Source organism: Piliocolobus tephrosceles, chromosome 13 (assembly GCF_002776525.5).
Source record: "Piliocolobus tephrosceles isolate RC106 chromosome 13, ASM277652v3, whole genome shotgun sequence".
NCBI lineage: Eukaryota > Metazoa > Chordata > Mammalia > Primates > Cercopithecidae > Piliocolobus > Piliocolobus tephrosceles.
The window spans coordinates 15,020,957-15,026,169 of NC_045446.1; positions in this window are offsets into that span (position 1 = coordinate 15,020,957).

The window sequence follows — 5,213 nt, forward strand, 5'->3', positions numbered from 1 at the left end:
TAACGATCAAATCAGGGTAATTCACAAATCCTTATCTGCTTTTAGTCAAAACACATTTTTTTTTATCAGCCACACTTCTTTGTGTCTTCAGGCAGGACTGAGTTTTCCATCCTAGGTACCAATCCTATCTGGCACAAAGAAGGATGCTATGTAATTTGTATGGATGGATTGTAAAAAATTGGATAGGTTTCTATTCATAAGACCAGCCTATCTGTGAATCAGTCTTAGGCAAGACCTAATGTTTCAGATTGTCATTATCTTGACTTTCACTTCCCCACCCTCGTCCATATAGATTAACACAAACTTGGAACATGAGAAAACAGAACTGTTTTTTCATAAAATGTGCAGAGATAAGATGCCACCCTTCAAGGCACCAACAAGCATAGATATGGGAGAACTGTCCAGGGATGTGGAGGAAGGGCTCCTAATGTGAGACAGAGTCTCGCTCTGTCACCAGGCTGGGGTGCAGTGGCAAGATCTTGGCTCACCACAACCTCCGCCTTCTGGGTTCAAGCAATTCTCCTGGCTCAGCCTCCTGAGTAGCTGGGATTACAGGTGCCCACCACCACACCTGGCTAATTTTTTTTTTTTTTCTATCATTAGTAGAGATGGGGTTTCACCATATTGGCCAGGCTGGTCTCGAACTCCTGACCTTGTGATCTGCTTGCCTCAGCCTCCCAAAGTGCTGGGATTACAGGTGTGAGCCACTGCGCCCAGCTACTCCTAATCAATTTCTTTACTGTTATCTTCCATCCCTCTCTCAGGTGCTCCATTATGCCTGAAAGGTTAACTTCGCCACAAAAGCCCAAGAGGAGGTTTTCTTCACCAAAGATGGGGAAGTGCTGGCAACGTTTGACATTAAAAACATCTATGTTCTCCCAGACCTGTCAGGAAGGACAGCCATTGTCGGACACTTTGACTTCAGAGCAACTTCTGGAAAAGATGTTCTGTTCGATGACAGCACAATTGTCTGGGCAGAAGGACTCTTCAAGATTAGAGCTGAGAGCACCCTAAGAACCAAGACCACACAGCACCTCTCACATTTCAAGCTCCAGGAGTATTTGTCATATTGAACTCACTTAAGATACTGGGTCAAAAAGGGGTGGATTATTGACTTACACAACTCTGAGGCTGTTCAGAAAATAAAACCTTCCAAACTCCCTGGCTCCCAAAATTAGGGACCTTGCTAAAGGCAAAGATAACTAATGAGCCAATTGGAAAATTAATTATATACAGTTGCCAATTCAGGTTTATCCTGAGATGGTCAACTCCAGATACCTGGAGATGTTACTGCTTTAGCCTTGCAGACTTATGTCAAGAAATAGGCAATCGATGCTGAGCTGTTTTAAGCAGTGGAAAATAACCCATGGAATCCCATGAGTCATTTCCCAGACCCCTAAGTATCTAAGATCACCAGAGGGAAAAGTTTTTTTTTTTTTTTTTAAGATGGAGTTTCGCTGTTGTTGCCCAGGCTGGAGTGCAATGGTGCGATATCGGCTCACTGCAACCTCTGCCTTCCAGGTTCAAGTGATTCTCCTGCCTCAGCCTCCAGAGTAGCTGGGATTACAGGCACCCATGACCACGCCCAGCTAATTTTTTGTATTTTTAGTAGAGACGGGGTTTCACCATGTCAGCCAGGCCCGTCTCAAACTCCTGACCTCAGACGATCCACCCACCTCAGCCTCCCAAAGTGCTGGAGTTACAGGTGTGAGCCGCCAGGTCTGGCCAGGAAATTCTCATTTAAGTGCAGTTACATCTCAACTATCATCACGCCTCCTGCAGTTTCCTGTAACTCGTGTAGGCAGGGTTAAACATTCCCTTCACTGAGCAACTCTAGCATTTTTCACATACCTCTATGAAAAAGAGTAAGAAAATGACTATAACTGGTATAATATGTTCTATCTCTTTTCTCTGTGACTTCAAACTTGTTCCCACTGGTCTCACCTTAGTCAGGCATATGGTTTTTTTATTCCCATGACTATCACACCTCAATGTCCAAATCATCCCACTCTGAGAGGAGGGAACAAAGTTGCTGATGATCAAGGCAGCAGAATAGAGTTCCAGGGAAGAAATGAGCATCATCGCCCTGCAGGCAAGGGGCTGACCCCGCCTGCTGAGATCTTCACTCAGTACTGTTTCAGGTATCTCACAGCCCAGGTACTTACCTTCTCACTTACTTCTCCTTCCCCAGACCACAGAATCCTTGCATCAGACCTTTCTAAGGAAATTCATTCTGCAAGCGCCATCTGAATCTCAGTTGCTCCCAACTTGGAGTGATTTTGCCTTTCACAGGACAATGACAATGTATGGAGACAATTTTGGTTGTCACAACTTGAGGGAGTGCTGCTGGCATCCAGTGGGCAGGGGCCAAGGTTGCTGCTGAATGCCCAAAGATGCACAGGACAGTTCTCCATAACAAAGAATTATCCAGCCCCAATGTCAGTAGTGCTGAGGTTTAGACATCCTGGACTCAAGGAAGCCTTGAGTGGTGCTGAGGCTTAGCTAATGTCTGTAGTCTTTGTTTCTGATTCACTGTGGATGGCCCAGTTCTGTTGGGGCTGGGTGAAAATTAGTCCCTTAAATATAAACAAAGGGATTTGACGGGCCCAGGGTGAAAGACAAACTCTTCAGTTAATACTCCAGAATACGATCCCGGCTCACTAGCATTTGTAGTGCACTCACGATTCTGGTCACTGTGATATGGACTTCACTTGCATCGTCTTATTTAATCCCCACACCATCTTCAAAATACATATTATTACGGCCAGGCACGGTGGCTCACATCTGTGATCCCAGCACTTTGGGAGGCCAAGACAGGTGGATCATTTGAGGTCAGGAGTTTGAGAGCAGCCTGGCCAACATGGTGAAACCCTGTCTCTACTAAAAATACAAAAATTGGCCCAGCTGTAGTGGCATGTGCCTGTAATCCCAGCTACTCAGGAGGCTGAGGCAGGAGAATCACTTGAACCTGGGAGGCGGAGGTTGCAGTGAGCCAAGATCATGCCACTGCACTCCAGCCTTGGTGACAGAGGTCCTGTCTCCAAAAAAAAAAAAAAATACATATTATTACTACAACTTGAGTATCCCTTATCCGAATTGCTTGGGACCAGAAGTATTTTGGATTTCAGATTTTTTTCAGATTTTGAAATATTTGCATATGCATAAGGAGATATCTTGGGGATAGGATCCAAGGCTAAATACGAAATTCATTTATGTTTCATATACCCCTTATGCACATAGTCTGAAGGTAATTTTTTACAATATTTTTAACTATGTTGTGCATGAAACAAAGTTTGTGTATGTCATGTCAGGTGTGGAATTTTCCACTGGAGGCATCATGTTGGCACTCAAAAAGTTTTGGATTTTGGAGCATTCCAGATTTCAGATTTTCAAATTAGGGGTGCCCCATCTATATCTCCATTTTATTGAAGAGGCACCTGAAGCTTAGAGAGGTTAAGCCCAAGACACCCAAACCAGAAAGGGCAGAACCAGAATTCCAGCCGGCAAGATGTCTTGTTTGCCCACCACACTCAAAATCCCGAAGAGCTTATTCTTACCCATCACTGTTTCCCTAACCCTCTGTACAGTACCTGATCTATGGAACACACTTTTAATTATCTGAGCAAGAAATGAAGGAAGAGGAAAATGAAAGAGAGAAGAAAAGGAAAAAGTGAAAAAGAGGGAAACGTTTAATAAGGGAAGGAGTAAGAGAAAGGAAGAGAGAGAGGGTCCCAGTAATTGAAAACGATGAGGCTTATTCCTCCACGACCTGAGTGCACAGATGTCGCTCAATTCCCCCTGCAGTCTCCCCAGCACTCTCTTCCCTCCACTCTCTCCCCTCTTGTGTGTAGGTCCCTTCCTCCGTCTGCAGTGAAAAATGTCCTGAGGAAACCAAGAAGTCAACCCTATTTGAGAAGTCAAAATGCCGCTACAAAATCCTTCCCCACCCCAGAGGAGAAATCGCAATGTCACCAGGTAAGGAGAGAGGCTGGTTCTTGGTCAGAGTGTGGCCAGCTAACAGCCAGAGTAGGCTTCAGATGAAAGCTGTGTACACATCAAGGAAATTCCTTCAATGGAAAAGTCCAGGAAAGTGGGGATCAAAAAGAAGATATCAATGTGACCTTCCCAGATGCTGCATTAAAGCCATTTGAGGCTATTACATTCATTCTTTCTTTTATCAACCACGAGTTTGTTCAAATCCTGTACTTAGTTTAACGTTTGGCCTATGGTAGGCATTTCATAAACGTTTAAAAAGAATTATCCTAATGACATAATCTGTATTTTACTAAGATGTCATTCATTCAACGGATATCAACTGGCACCAACCATATACAACCACTGTGCTGGGTGCAAGGGTACCAACAACAAATAAGGCATGGCCCTGGACCCACAGACCTCAGGATATATTAAAAGAGAATGATACTGTACCCCTACATCTAGCACAGCTCACCTCTCAATAAAGAAACTAGACTATAAAGTGAAGTCAATACTCAAATAAATAAATTAATATTCAGGCATTGAGCCATGAAAGCATGTTGGAACAATTAATTCTAACAAAGAATAGGCAGGGAGACTTTTCTATGCAGGGGGTGGCATATAACACAGGCCTTAGACAACAAGCAAGGTTTCAAAGGCAATGAAGCATAATAAGGATATTCCAGGTCAAGGAGGAAGTTGTTATAGTAAAGGCATGAAAGCAATAAGGAGCTGAGAGTGGGTTCAGCATCGATTGTGATGCAAGATACAGGAAGCAGGTGGTCACATCACAGAGGACCTTACCTGCTGGACTCAGGAGCATGGGTGTATTCTATAGAAAATAGGGAGGAGCCTCTGAATTATTTCAGTATAAAGGCAATGTGTATTTCAGTGTGCGTCTGGGGGAAATGAATAGACAAATAGACAAAAGAGGGAGATTGGAGCAAGAAGACCAGGTTCAGAATCCAGGTAATTGTTGAAGCCACAGCTTTGGATGAAGTCTCTTCAAAACTCTCCCTGGGAAAGTAGAACTTTGGGAATACCTTTTGCCCTGTTGTTGAAGAGAAAGTTTCCACTGAATGAAGCTGAGAAGGAACCACCAGGTGCTGAAGAGACGATGACAGAAACGAGAAATCTTTGAACTTGGAGACTAGGAAGACATGGAATCAAAGTATCTAGGACCCTACAAATGTATCCAAATCAAGGAGAGATCAAATAAGAATAAATGACTATTCCAG